General features: G+C 30.7%; 1 long non-coding RNA gene across 1 annotated transcript; it reads right to left on the bottom strand.

Annotated features, from left to right (window-relative positions):
- Positions 1 to 10,645: 10,645 nt before the first annotated feature.
- LOC128295243 (uncharacterized) lies at positions 10,646 to 12,240 on the bottom strand. Its single transcript, XR_008285586.1, has 2 exons — positions 12,144 to 12,240; positions 10,646 to 10,857 (listed from the first exon to the last, which is right to left on the bottom strand). It is a non-coding gene; the product is annotated as an uncharacterized LOC128295243 (long non-coding RNA).
- Positions 12,241 to 16,623: the final 4,383 nt, after the last annotated feature.

Here is a 16,623-nt window from a genome sequence, read left to right as displayed (position 1 = left end):
CACACGGGCGTGTGCCCCTATCTCCAAGGAAAATTTTCTAAAGTTTCCAGTTTAGTCCTGAACCACTTCTAAAGCATGTATTGGGCTCCGTAGGCCAATATTAGGGACTTTAGGGTGAAATTTGAAAAGAATTGATTTGGAATGCAAATTTTATGACTCAGTTTTGTATAAACGATAGTGTATAAGTCCGGTAATACCTCGTAAGCCTATTTTGATGACGGTTACGGGTTAAGGGTGTTACAAAATGAACACTGGTAGATTTCGTAAGGCTTGAGAGCCTAAGCCTAGGATTTTATTCGAAAAACAAAACATAAAAAATAAAAAAAGGCAGCCTTTTTTTATCTCTCTGACCACCGTGCACGGAAGAGCCGTCACCTTCGCCTGTGGCCGTCACGGTGGTCCGGTGACCGGACCATTTGTCGGCGTTAGCCCTGTTGCGGAGAAAAAGGGAAGCATTTAACCCTTTTTTTTAGAAAACAATGTTGAAATGAGTTTTTTTTAAAAAAAAATTTGATTGAAATAGCAGTCTGAAACGGCGCGGTTTCACCTTGGCTAATTTAGTGCCAAAACGTCGTCGTTTAAGGGAGCCTGACCCGAGACCCAACCTGTGTTGCCAGGATCCACGCGTTTTCTTCCCTAAAAGGGATATTTACATGTTTGGTCCTTCTATTTTTTGCCTGTCTTTGATTTAAGCCTATTTCCTTTTTAATTTTGGCCCGATAACCTTACTTTTATTTCATTTTAGTCCTTACTAAAGCCGTATGTTTTGGAGGACAGGGATAATTTCTCATTTAATCCTCACACCTTTACGCGCCTTTTATTTTGATCCCAGTTCTTTTTTAAATTTGCCCTTTTAATCTTATTTCATTTTTAATTTAATCCGTGACCCTGCTTATTGAAACGCAGTGCATAAGGATCAGGGATATTTTCCCTTTAGGTCCTTATTAGTTTCAACGCATTACATTCTGATCCTTGTCACCTTTTTTATTATTTGTAATTTATACCTTTTAATTTTATTTTAAGTTTTAATTACCTCCTTTATTTTAATTCATTCACTTATTTGCTTACTTATACATTTATCATTGTTTTATTTTATCCATTTGCTTGTCTATTTATTCTTGGACATACATATATATTATTCATTTGCATTTTTATTTAAATTCTTGTATCCTCTTTATTTATTGTTCTTCCAATCTTTAATAATTAAATTTTTATTTATCAATTATTCATTTTACTTGTGCCTTTATTATTATTATTATTATTATTATTATTATTATTATTATTATTATTATTATTATCACTCGTTCTTTGTATACTTTTAAAAATCAAATTATTTAGGTTTTCACTTATAGTATTATTATTGTCATTCCTATTATTATATGGTTATCATTATTATTATTATTATCATCGTCACATTATTATTCTTTACATATGTTTTATTACAAATAGTGCCTTAAATCTTATTTATTTCAATTTGGTTCTTTACTTCCAATATTTTTAAACTTTTTCCTTATATTTATTTATTTATCACTTTGTCATTATCGTTCTCACCATTATTTATTTATTTCATCTTTACTTATTCATACCTATATTCATTATTATTATTATTATTATTGTAATTTGTTTGTTAAAGTTACTATGACTATTATAGCACATTAGTATTATCATAACATCCATTTGTTTATCATATACTTGACCCGTATAGTTGTTTTATATTATTGCATTATTATCCATACTCTATGTTACCTTTTGGTTTTATTTAGTTCAAATCATATCATGGATTAAGTTCAGATGTATTTTTTTGATACTAAATCGTTTCATTTTATCCCCTACAAATAAACGAACCTTGTTAAGTGTTGCACTCGTTATTATTCAAAAAGAAAAATCTTCAAAATAAGGCAATATTTTGTATTTTGGGAATTCAAGAAATCGTACCATAACTTACGGGGTTCTGATTTTCTTGTTAAACCTAAATAGCCAAATATCCTTTTAGATTTCAAAATACACAAAGTTTCGATAGAAATTAAAGGCAAACTTATTCCTGAGGATTCAAACATCGCATCCTAACTTACGGGGTGTGGCATTTTGTTATATCGGGACGAGAGGGTTTTGATACTCGTTTCAACTTAATTCAAGCATTCTTTTAAATGAATGATAATAAAAAAGGATCGTATTTTAAAACCTTTTCAAAACTTCAACTCTCGACATTAAGACATTAATTAATCAATTAGGTACCAATTTTTGGCGTGACGAGGGTGCTAATCCTTCCTCGCACCTAACCGACTCTCGAACCCGTTTTCTTAAAATTCGTAGACCAAAATCATTGTTTTAAATAATCAAAATATTTTATTAAAATGACCAAATTTCTAGGTGATCCGATCACACCTCAAAAAAAAATCGGTGGCGACTCCCTTTTTTTCGTTTTTATTTTCAAAATCAAAGTCGACCCCGTTTTCAAAAAGATGATTTCGACAATTCTCATACACCATTTCATTTGAAAATCAAACTAACATTTTATGCTATCCTTTCTATTCACAAAGATGCTAACATATCTAATTCAATTGCATACATATACATTCATGTATCAATATGATAATTAATCTCATTTTCATTCAAGGCTTTTCTATCATTTATTTTAAAATTCAATTCTCTTTCTCAAGTCTATTGACTTGTTCAATTTTGATTCGACCCTTAGGGCTCGTTTAAACTTATTCGTATGGTCTTTCACATGTTGTCATTTTTCACATATCACGTATATACAAGCATACTAATTCAATCACATTTATCTCGTTTATCGTGTTACCAATTCATATTTTTATAACCTTATTAACTAGACACAGACTTAAAACAGATACACAGATCTAATATTATGTCACCCCGTGTTGCCCAACAACAATGACTACTAAAACTATAACACCTTATAGCCTGGACCCCAGGCTGAAAATTGAGATGCCACACCACCGTCTCACGTTGATTCCATTGTAATTATCAGAGTTGAAATACATGTAGTTTCGTTTTACTTTAATAATTCTAGCATTTATGAGAATATCAAGTCATGCAAGCGTAGTTTAGCGTTTAATTATACTAACATATGAAAAAAAAACATAAAATGTACACATCTTAAGCATTGCACCACTTAGCAAAATTTTCCAAAAATGTTATATAAGTATCGATACTGCCTTTATGGAATCGATATTTTCTTTAAGTGGTATTGATACCACTTGGAAAATCGATACCAAACTAGCAAACTGTTTGTCACCAAATTTCAAAACATCAAAAAATATCGGTACCTTTCACAATGTATCGATAATTACACCACGAGTATCGATACTCAAGCCAAGGTGTTGATACCAAATTGATATTCTGACTCCCTGCATTTTCGAAAATACAGAGGTATCATTCTAAAAGCCTTAATATTGATACTTCTGCTTCAGGTTACAAAAATTCAGCATATGTGAGCATTTAAATCATTGAAACTTAGTCCTTAAAAATCATGCTTCATTCACCTAGTCACATATGTATCAAAATGTCTAAATAATAAACCAAACACCATGTCCAAGTTCATAAGCTTCCTAAATATACGCAAATAATTCCCAATACGTCTTAATAAATCATTATAAAATCTACCACATTGGCCTATCACATTGCCTTTATTCCCTCCAAACATAAACAAGCATAGAATACCTACTAATAGAAGTTAATTAATCGGCTCGGATCACTCCCTTAAAGGCCACTTCACCCATACCGACATTAATTATCTACAATGGTTAAAAAGGAATGGGTGAGCTTAACAAGCTCAGTGAATGCTCAGAGTAACCATTACACAAACAAGTCGTCATGCATCAACCAATCAACTTATAACATTTTTTAAAACGTCTTTAACTAAGTGTCATGATTCACATATTTAGTCATATTCCATGCATTCTTTTAGACCTTATTTATACGAACGTTTAAGCATACATATATCAATTTCTCGACGTACATCAATCACATAAAAACACATATAATTACATTTAGTCACATTAGTCACAGTGTATGGTAATTTGGCTCTTAAATTTATGAAACATAATGTGAACTCTATCACCACACATCGGATACACGGATCTCCAACACACCACACATAAACTTGTAGAGTTAAACATATCCCATAAGCAAAGTATATAGCTGACGTTTTCCAACACACCACGCGTACATATCTCAGTGAATGAAGCTTGGCTCACATTCCCTTATCTCTCCAAAACTGTCCCTAGGCCTCAGTGCCCAATATAACACAATTTCAAATAAGTAAGTACTCACAATCCTATGGCATGCCAACTATACCCATTGGTTTCATTAAGTCACAAGGCCAAAATATCTTTAATGTCATCAAATATTACTTACTAATTATTCGCATGTATTCACCGTATAATCATATCATTAGTACATTATACACATTGTCACATGGCATGAATAACATACCCTCATATTTACTGTCACAACAGCCATCCCAACATATTCATATTTCATCACATCATAATCCTCATTATAAAATTCACAAACATATTTATCACACATTTAGCATAGGTAAAAAAACACTTACACTTGAAATTTAGAGAAGGGGTTTAGGCTACCTCTAATTTCCCAAATACAAAACGAATTACTTACGAGAAGCTATTCCAAAACACTTACCGAAATATTCACTTTTGCCGAAAAACTGAAAACTTAGGCAAGCTTTTCTTTGCCTTTATCTCTACTCGTTGAAGGTCTTATTGACTCCGAAGCTTCAACAAGACAAACCACACAAACATGCATTCAACAATCAATCATTAACTTCATTAAAACAATTACAAACATAAGCCTAAGCTACCTTATCTTTTAACCGAAACTTTCAATATAGAAAACTTTAAATTTGAATAACTCAGTCTACGCTTACTCTTTTCGCATGAAATGAATTCCATTCTTCTACATATTCATCTACAGCTAATTATCAACTTTTTAAACTACACAAAACTACATTTCTAAATGTATCAAAATATTTCGACAAGTTTTGAACTTTATGAAAAAAATTCATTAAAACTCAAGAATTTATTAACGAAAATTCAAATTAACTTTAGAAAGCTTCTAATTAGCTTAAAGCTAATTGAAAAACACTTTAAAACCAAATTTTTATCCACAAACCGAAATTCACCATTAAAGACCCAATTTTCGACTTTTATTTAAAACATGTGTTTCACTAGCTAAAAATTCACTTTAAGGGACTAGATATCATTTAAAACTCATAGAAAGTCGAATGGTTACCTTCGATGGAAGAAAAATAAGCATTGATGCAAAACCGAAAAACTCACGTTTTGAAGAATATGATGAAGATAGTGAGGTTTGGGTGATTCTCTTGGTTTTTATGGAGATTTAAAGTTCAATGGTGTTAGAATTCAAAAGCAATTAGGAATTGAAGATCAAAAGAAATTAGAAGAGCAATAAGAGAGCAAAAACAACACAAGCAAGTGAGAAGCAAAACTTAACCTGAAACAAAGCCGTTGAGCAGGGTTTTTAGATTTATTTTGAAATTATGGTTTAATTGCTTTATAAAAACTCCCAGTTTGGCTATTTTACAATTCAGTCTTGTTTTCAAAATCAAGGATATTTAAGACTCATTTTCAGAAATTGACTTAATTTTATGAAAACCATAGTTGAAAGCATTATCGATTACCAAACTTATGAAATATCGAGTTGATATAGGCCAAATTTCCAAAAATACCCCTTAAATTCTTAGGCCTATTTTGGGGTGTGACAGAAACATGTACATACTACCACCCCGGGTGTGTTACGCAATGGTGGTTTTCATAATCTGATTATTGTCATCCCAGGTTTCCCAATAATGATGGTTATATATGTACATTCTACCACATCGGGTTTCCCGGAAACGATGGTTTCAAATCATTGTACCTGATCCTATAGCATGCCATTTATATCCGATTCAGTCCGAACACCTAATAAGGTAATCATTGTTTCAATTACATTATATGCCCAATTTGCATATCATCATTATCAATTCACATATAAAACCAATACCACATAGTATAGCTCAAATCATTTTCATTTCATATATCATGTTTCAATTGAATCAGGCTACTTTCTATTTTATTCAATTCAGTTCGCTATCTCGATATTCAATATTAATTACAGCAAACCAATTAAAACAATCATTATATAGTCACATTGATACTCAATCATGCAATTAACATGAATATGCAAATAATTAAATTGATTTCGAATCATAAAAGTACAAACTGAATCTTCGCATCACTCATTGACGACTTTCATTTTTTCTTTTCTTTTCGACGGCCTGACATCGTCTTTAACTACGTACAATAATACAGCAATTAAACAATATCAACGTTCATCTACTTTACATTTAAATACAAAGCCAAGAATATTTTGCATTTTATTCAATTTAGTTCATATACTCGGGATATGCATATCTTTCTATATTTAGCATCAAATCAAAATTCGATTTTACATTCTTTCATTAAGGACCCTATACTTTTTATTCATGGCACAATGTCCTGATAGATTTTTAATTTATTCAACTTAGTCCTAATGTTACAAAGTTAACTATCAAGCTTTTTTAGTTTTATAATTTAGTCTTTATCATGATCTAAGTTTAATTTCTATCAATTTCAAGCCTAATTCATCAATTTCTCAAGAATGGCAACTTGTTAAAAATTCAACAATTGAACAAATTAATACATGGGCTAGCTAAATCAAGTTCCTATGATCATAAATCTATAAAAATTAAAAAAAAATTGCTTAAAGACTTACTTGAATCTTCGGTCGAATGCTTAAGAGAATTCAAAGGTTTTTTCTTTTTTTTAGCAATGATAGACGGTGGTGACTTTGGGAAGATGATGATTCTTTCATCTTTCCATGATTTAATTAACTTTGTTTATTTAATATAATTATAATTATATTACCTTATCATTAACATCATCACCATCCACTATTTAAAATTGGTTTGTTAATCATTTTATTTCTTTTGAGAATTTCTATATAAGTCCCCAAGCCTTTTCTTAATTAAAACTCAATAGCGATTAAACTTTTACAATTTAGTCTCTAGGCATTAATTAGCTACTTTTCCAGCGAAATTATTTAACCGATATTTATTATAGTTTCATATTAACTCCTTCATATTTTTGTTTTATATTTATAGACTCAGTTTACGGAAAAGGAGTTCGAAAACTGCATTTTCTTACACCACTAAAATGCGAATTGTTACAGTTCTAATTAATTTGGTTTAGATTATTGGCATAAGAATATAGCTTACTAATTAGATCGAGTTAGTTATTTAATTGCTTAAAAGAGAATTGAGAGAATTTTAGTATTCACATTAGTAATCATCTATATTAGGATAAATTGGGTGGCGATAGAAAAATTAGCTAATACACTGGATAAAATTGTAATCCTAAACTTTTATTATTGATTGATTATATTGTTCTAAAATTGTGTTGCTAATTTTATTTACTGTAAAAACTGTGTTACATGTATATGAGAGTTGAGTCAGAGGCCCTACGACCCCCTCCCCCTTACCAAAGTGGTGTTTTATAATGGAAATTCCTGAGATTTATGTTGAATGAGTTTCCAGGTGAGAAACCAAAGAGTTCAATGATGGAATGGTTATAAGCATGATTAGAGATTGAGAATGGGTTGACAAGCACAGACATGAGCTAGAAAGATATCTGATTGACTGAAAGATTGTTTAATTTTCGCAACATTGCAGTTAGCGAAAAAGGTTAATTTTGGTAAAACGATATATCTTGGTATGCTGTCAAGAAATGTATTGATTGAAATTCCCTCATGAATTGGTTTTCTTAGTAAAGGGAATATTATGGAATTTGGGACAGCAGAAATAGTTAAAGGAATAATGTTCGAAATATGAAATGTCCAAGCATGGTAATTACAGTGAACAGTTTGTGATTGTCTCTATTGAGATATGGTATAAGACTATCTGACACCGGAAATAGAAAAGGTTAATATGGATTTTCTTGTCTGGATCATTCCTGTCCTTGAAAGAGGAAAGTGATATGTAGCGTTGTTAAACATTATGAGATGTGTAAATTATGCAGGTATACCTGAATGTCTGTTCACCAGATTCATAGAATTTCGTGTCTTTATGAATTTTGGATATCATGGAATTTTAATCTCCACTATTTGGATTAAGATCTGAGTTTCATATCATGATTTCTTTGGAAAGCCAGAAGAGGCTTGAAATAAAAAGTAGCTGAGGGTTGAATTGACAAATAATTGGACTGTGTGAAATTATAAATAGTATGAGGTTGAGATGAACTGACTAGTTTTACTATTCGAATTCGAAAAGATTCGGGTGCGAATGTCTATGTATGATGGTATGGATCAGACTTTTGAGTACATGAGCTTTTTGGTAGAGATTAAGTTTCAGTAAAAGTATTGTAAAGTGAATACCACATATGATTTTTGTATGTAAAATTTAAAGAGATAGGTAGTAAAAGTTTAGCCTGAGTGAAAGTTCTTTGACATCGATTATAAGATTAAGAAATCCAAGTGAAAAACCAAAACCACTTTTCTGGTGGGATTTTCGGGGACGAAAATCCCTAAAGGGGGGAGAAATGTAACATCCCGATTTTGGGCTTATTTGAAACAGTGGTTTCAGGACCACAAATCCGATGAGGAAAATTTCACTTTTATTATATTTTTATAGTCTAAGATTTCACGGAATGATTTCGTGAAAATTTCATTCAAAAATTTCGACGTTTGGGCACTCAATTTAGTAAAAATGACTAAATTGTAAAAAGTGAAAAAGTTGAGTTTTACATGTTAGAGGTGTCTAATTGTCATGAAATTTTAAATGGGAGGTCCTTAAATGATAATTAAACCAATGTATAACTATTTGGACAAAAATGGCCTTGGTTGGGTAAATTTTGAAAGAATAGTAAAAAGGTCATTTTGGTCATTTAGGGGTAAAATAAATTAAAAGACAAATTTCAAACCCCAAATGTGTCCCTTTCTTCTTGCTACAGAAGAATGTACCAAGAGAAGCCATGGTTAGGGTTTGGCCAAGCTTCCAAGCTTAATAGTAAGTGATTCTGAGCTCTTTTTTTAATGTTCTATGTATTTTTGAAATCCCGGTAACATGATCTGCTCATTTCTACCATTATTTTGAGCTAGGATTTATGTTTAAAAATTTACCCATGAATGATATGCATGTATTTTGATGTTTAATGGTAGAATATGAAGCTTAAAATTGGTTAAACAAATTTTTCTAAGTGATTTTTCGTGAAAACGAGTAAAACGACATAATCAGTAAAAATACCTAATGTTCATAAGTACATGTTAGAGTGAGAATTTGATGTTGCTATAGAAGGGAAAAATTATTAGCATGTCATAAAACATAATAAAATAGGAAGAATTTTAATTTCCGAACTTTGGGGCAAAAGTAAAAATATGCAAAAGTTTAGGGGTCAAAATGAAAATTTGTAAAAATATGATTTTTAGACCCATATGAATAGTGTGGCTAATTATTAGGCTAAATGTGATATTATAGATCAAGGAAATCGAGATTTGGGCTTAAATCAGGAAAATACAAGGTTATGGACTAGAATGGTAAATTGCCATTTATGGATCCGAGGTAAGTTCGTGTGATTTAATAAGCCTATTATTCATGTTACTATTGATATGCATGAAATATAATTTGTTATAATTGTATTGAATTTGATGTTAATAGAAATTTGATGGAATATGATATTTAAAAGAAATGGGTGATTACCGAGAATATGAGATCTTGCATATGATTGTCCTGTTTGCATGAGTGGTTGTGCTAAGAGATAACACAGGTACGTACTCGAAACTCACGAGTACATGTTTGACATGTGAAATGAAATGGACTTGTAAAGAGAGTGCAAATGAAATAAGTTTTAGTATTGTTCAATTAATGGACACAAACGGTGATTTGTGATTGATGAATTGAGATTAAATGAGGAAATCTCGGTTGAACATTTGGAATGAAAAAATGTTGTGCTAAGTGGATATACCACGATTACACATATTGATACATGTAACGTGGTGCTAAGTGGATATACCACAGTTAAACATGTAACGTGGTGCTAAGTGGATATGCCACAGTTATACATGTTAATTAGAAAAGTGGTGCTAAGTGCGTATGCCACAATTACATATTAGCCCAATAGTGTAGAGCAATGTGCTAAAACCACCGGATATTGTTACTTTTCGAAGTGTTCACCGGGAGAAACAAGTTTGCTAAATGAAATTTAACGTTAAAAAAAATAGGATAATACCGAAATATGAATATATGAGTTTTGAATTATGAGTTAGATATGTGATTGAATTTTTGATAAGATGAATATGGATAAATATTATCTTGAAAGTTGATAATAAGAAATTTTTTATAATAAGAAATTTTAGTGAATGAATGAAATTTGGGTAAACAGTCTAAAACTGTAACGTCCCCTAACCCTATACTGTCACCTGAACAGGGTTACGAGACATTACCAGTCAGTACAGTCCAATTTCGGTCATTAATTAAAATAAATATTCACACACATCCTAGTTTTAAGATGTCGTCCCTTTAATGGGCCCTCGCGGTTCAATACGAACAGTAAATTCAATTCGGGACTAATTTAGAACCACTACGAATTCTTAGTAAATTTCAAAATTCATACTACATATTGTTGCCAACCATAATTTACTCATTTCATCAATACTTCTATAACCTAAATGACTCTCATCAAACGTCCTAGGTACATGCCATTATCAATACTCAACATACTTTACCTTAATGAATTCGGGATCGTCTTGGGATACTGATTTAACGTACTATCTTTACTCAACCTGCGCACGGAAACAAACCGTACGCTGAGTATGGTATACTCAGCGGTATTTCTATAATCTGAACACTTAAACAATTATAAAACGTATTAATTTATATATATATATATATATTGAACTATTCGAACTCAATGAGAATTCAAACATTCACTTTCCAACCAAATGTTTTGGTCTACTTTAAATTCAAAATCATTTATTATTTTTCAATAGCAATTAATCAATCAGTAATGTTCATTAATTCTCAGAACAATTATTTATTCAGTAACAGTCAATTATGCGGTAACAATCAAATATTCAGTAATAACCAGTTATTCAGTATCGATCAATTGATCGGTTATCCAGTAACAGTCAATTATTCAGTAAAATCAGATATTCAGTAACAATTAAGTTATTTAGTAACAGTCATTCATTCAGTGACAATCAGTTATTCAGTAATGATCAATTATTCAGTAATATTCAGTTATTCAGTAACAGTATAATATCCAGTAACAGTCATTTATTCAGTAATAATCAGTTATTTATTATCTTTATTTACCCCTATTAACATGACTCGGACTCAGACGGATACACGGATTCCAACCCAAACACACCAGTACGGCACATTGTGCCTAAAACGGTACATAGTACCTGATCAATATACGACACATAAAGTGTCTAAAACGACACACGAGGTGCCTGATACGACACACGAGGTGCCTGATACGACACACGAGGTGCCTGAAATACGACACATAAAGTGCCTGACCAATAAAGCCGGCAAATCCCGTACACTTCCAGATCCTATGGCATGCCAATTATACCCGACTTAGCCCGACTAGTTAATAGGGTATTTCTTTCACTTTCTCAATTTAATAATTCTTTCATCAATATCTCATTCCGATAATTACACATATTTACCCATTTTCACAATTCATACAATTTCATTCAATTCAACAAATATATTTCAATTATGCACATTAATTCATAATTCAATACAATTCAATTCACTTTTCAATACCAAATATTCAAATATCACAATCTTATATATTCATATCAATTTTCTCATATTTCCAATCAATATATTTTTCAATATAACTTTCATTCAATATTAAAATTTCTACATAAATCATATATATTATATAATTCAATCAAAATAAATTCAATCAAAATAATTTCAATCAATATAAATTCATCGCATATCAAAATCAATCCATTCCAATTGTAAAACATCATAATTCTAACACTAACAATTGCCATATGTATATAAATATAACAAATAATAACTAAGTTCGGATTATAGAAATACAAACCGTAATTTTCGAGCTAACTCCCGTTGACTTTGTCTTGTCCTTTCTTAGTCGAGATTTCGGTACCACATTGACTACGAAATTAATACAATTCATAATCATTAATACATTACTAATTCATATCTTGAGTTACAGAATTTTAAATTAAGATCCGCTAATTTTTCCTGAAACTAGACTCACAAATCTTCTTACAATAAAATTTTCAGAATTTTTGGTTTAGCCATTAAGTACAGTTTATTCTTTAAATTTACTCCTATTCTGCTGTCTGACAGTTTCGTCCCTCCTTCACTAAAAATTAATTATCTCACAGTACAGAACTCGGATAATATTCTCGTTTATTTCTCCTAAAATAGACTCATTAGGGATTCTAAACATATAACTTTAAGCCTCCAATTATTTTTCTTCAATTTTGGTGATTTTCCAAAGTCAGAACAGGGAACCTGAATTCATTCTGACCTTGTCTCACAAAATTCATTATATCTCATAATTTACAATTCAATTGCTTATATCGTTTCTTCTATAAGAAACTAGACTCAATAAGCTTTAATTTTATATTTTATTCATCTTCTAATTCGATTTTTATAATTTTTTATGATTTTTCAAAGTTAGACTACTGCTACTGTCTAAAACAGTTTTAGTGCAAAATGTTTATTTACTTTAATTTCAATTTAATCCTAACTAATTCTCTTACTTTTCTATCTTAATTCATATTTTATTTCTATTCAAATTTTGTCCAAACTCATACTTAACTATTAAAATTCCAGCATATTTTCAAAATTTCGAATTTATTTCCATTTAATCCCTAAAACTCAAAACTTATAGCTTAGTTTACGATTCAATCCTTTATTCAATTCCAATCAAAATTTCTATCAAATAAACCCCCAATTCCATCATTTTATTTAACATGGAAAATATCTAGAAATCTAATAACTATCAAAATATCAACTTAATTTCATCAAAACTTTGTTCTAAAACTTCTAAAACATCAAAATTAAGTAAAAAGGGCTTGATTGACTTACCTATTAAAGCTTAAAGCTTCAAACCTTCAATTTTCCCTTTTTCTTTTCTTTCTTTCTTTCTCCCCTGTTTCTTCTCTGTGTTTCTATTTCCTTTCTTTTGTTTCTTAGTTTATATAATATAATATAATATATATTTTAACACATAAAAATCTCAGATTTTTATGTTTATGCCGCCTCACTTAGGACAAATGGCATAATTGCCATTTTGGTCCTCTTCATTTTCTTTTAATCTACAATTTAACTTTCATCCTTTATTCAATTTAGTCATTTTTCTTAATTACTCTTAATTAAATTAAATTCACTTAATTAAACTCTAATTAACCACTCATTTTACTTCGTAAATATTTTTAATAAATATTTACGAATCCGTTTTTCAGAAATGGAGACCCGAAAATACAGTTTTTCGGTAACGGTAAAATTCAGGTCGTTATAATTCTATCCCCCTTAAGAAATTTCATCCTCGAAATTTTCCTGAAAAGAGGTAGGGGTTCAGTGATCTCACTGTTTCTTTCGGTTTCCGTATTGTTTCCTCAATATTATGACATTACCGCTCAGGCTAGTATCTCAATCGGCTCTTTCTCATACAATAGATTGTGTCAAATCTCAATATCCTTTGTCGATATAACATGTAAAAGATCTAATCTATATCATTTTCTGAGCTTCAAATCAGGGAAAATTATCATAAACTTTCTGTAACTTCAGAAGCAAAACCAAGCAATATTTTACCGATTTGACTTTTCTACAACTTCACATAGCCAACAGAACAAGAACTCAATTTCTTTTTCAACCTGATCTTCAAATTTTTTTTTCAGACTGAATCTTTAAGAAATATCATATCACTAACAAAATACTCGATATCCTAACGTTTCAAGTCCACATATAATTCCTGTCTGTCAAAACTGCTTTCAATCTATCTCGAATCACTTCTACTTTTCTTCAATTTCACGAATTAAACAGTTCCGCATATTCTTTTTCAAAAATAGAGATAATTCTAATTCAAACTCATAGAAATTATATCCCATTTCCATTTTGATATCACCACTGGTTGTAACAGTTCTGAAGATATCTGTACCTAATATAAACATTTATATGCAAATTCAAAGTATTGCTTTTCTTTTCCCAGTCTTCAATACATCTGTCTCAAATCACTGTACATCTTATTCTTCCAGAATGCATAGACATAGTACTACTATAATTTCATGCAAATTCTCCTGTATAAGTTCTGAATCCCTCTGTTCAGCTTTTATTTCTAAATAGCAAACAACCACCATATCCAATCCGAAATGTTTAATCAGAAATCTGTATACTATATCCATTTAACCGATAACTCATTACCACATTTCTGAGCTTCGCAGATCTGCTGTAATGAAGTCGGTTTAATTTTTTTTTTATCTCTACCAAAATTGATCCATCTTCAAATGATAACAGTCAGATGTTCATAGCTCATAACACAAAACAAAGCTTTCAATTTGAATATACATACATTCATTTGTCTTTTCGGATGATAATTAATTATCATATCTTGATCTTTTAATGCAAGAACAATAACTACCACTTCCGAATCAGGTATCAAATAATTCTTCTCATGTGATTCTAAAATTTCGTAACATAAACCATTACTTCACTTTTTTTTTTTTGCATCAAAACACTGCTATCCTGTAAATCACAAGTTTCTTTATTTGATTTCAGACTAAACCAGAACTAGTGCTTTAGTTAACTGAGCTTTCAACTAATCAAAATATTGCTGACATTTATCAGACCATTCAATTCCACATTTTTCTGTAATAACCATATCATCTATAGATTATTTTTCAAATTCCGGTAATAACCAATTAGTCTCAGAAAACCCCTGATTTCAGATATACCTTTCGGTATCATTTCAAGCACAAAATCTATAGCAAATTCAGTTTCTTTAACCAATAGTAATTCAGATAACTCTTCTGAAAACACATCAGAATTGCCACTGATTTAAACTTTAACTTAGATACTTCAATATCCAATACATAAGTAAGGTAAGTGCCATAACCTCTTTTCTGGCATACTTCTGAGTTAACATAATTAATATCACAATAAACAAATCATTCAATCTTCTCTTGTTCAAAACAAACATTTCATCATCTTGATCTTGCAATATATTATACTTCTGCTTAGAATTTATCACAAACATCGTGCAAAATTAACCATTCCATTCTCAGAATCACATCGAACAATAATAACATCAAATCGATCAGAAAATAGTACCTGTAATGACATCCGGTAGAGATAAATCTTCTCATATACAATTAACATATACCCTGACTGATATTCATTCTCCAGATTTTATAGTGAAGTCATTTGTCACACTTCGGCTTTCACTCGTATTTCTGAGATTACAGGGTAACCTACTCTGTTAACTACATTACTCGATCTTGAACTCTGAATAATGTCTTTTTCAATTTTCTTCAAGCAATCACTAAGATAATAATCAGGAAAATCATGTCTAACACATATTCCATTCCTTATTCTATATTCTTCAGCTTCTGTCTTCATTTAAACCATCTTCAAACCATTTGTATCATACAGTTTCTATCGGAATATACCCTCTGATATATTTATTTAATCAAACAAATTCCTTTCATACACAGTTGCAGTTATATGATCCTGTTTAAACTTCAAGAATTCAGTATGTTTCTGATCAAGAAATCTCTGACTGATATATATATTTCTTTCAGAACTCATCTTAGAAAATTTCCAAATAACCCTTTCTTAATCACAACATAATCAATTTTTCTACCACTGATAACCTAAATCTTTTAACAGGAATATCATACCCTTCTAACATTTAATCGGTGAACAGAACAATTCATTTACAATCCCGATAATATTCTCTAACCAGATTTCAGTTCTTTCAAGATCATTCTCAACTGTAATTCTCAATTCATCCACACTATATATATACATGTACAGATCATTAACAGCAGATAACTTACCCGTTCAGACAAGCTCTATACCTTGAAGCACTTCGGGAACCAATTAAGAAACAGGAAGGATAGATACTGTAGCAGATACAATTTCTTCTACTCACTGAAGAACATCAGCTATAATTCTAAATAATCATTTACATTTTTTTTTCTATTATTTCATCAGTCATCTTTCAGTAATTAATTACCCATTGAGTTTATACCCAGTGTTGTTGATTCAGTTTTCATCTAATTCACGAGACTATTCGTCTCCAGTACACATTTCATAATCAATACCATCGATATTTTCCTCTAACATTTTCACTATAAAACAGTACCAAACAAATATATCAGCATCTGATCCCGACTCAATTTCGACTCAATTATGGCATGTACCTCTAGACTCAATTCCGAGCTCGATTTAGTCCGAGAATCAACTAAACCTGAATAGCTCTGATACCACTAAATTTGTAACGTCCTCTAACCCTATACCGTCACCAGAACAGGGTTACGAGACATTACCAG

This window comes from Gossypium arboreum, chromosome 7 (genome assembly GCF_025698485.1).
Source record: "Gossypium arboreum isolate Shixiya-1 chromosome 7, ASM2569848v2, whole genome shotgun sequence".
Taxonomy (NCBI): domain Eukaryota; kingdom Viridiplantae; phylum Streptophyta; class Magnoliopsida; order Malvales; family Malvaceae; genus Gossypium; species Gossypium arboreum.
The sequence above is the reverse complement of the archived record's forward strand: the minus strand, read 5'-3'. Positions and strand labels throughout refer to the sequence as shown.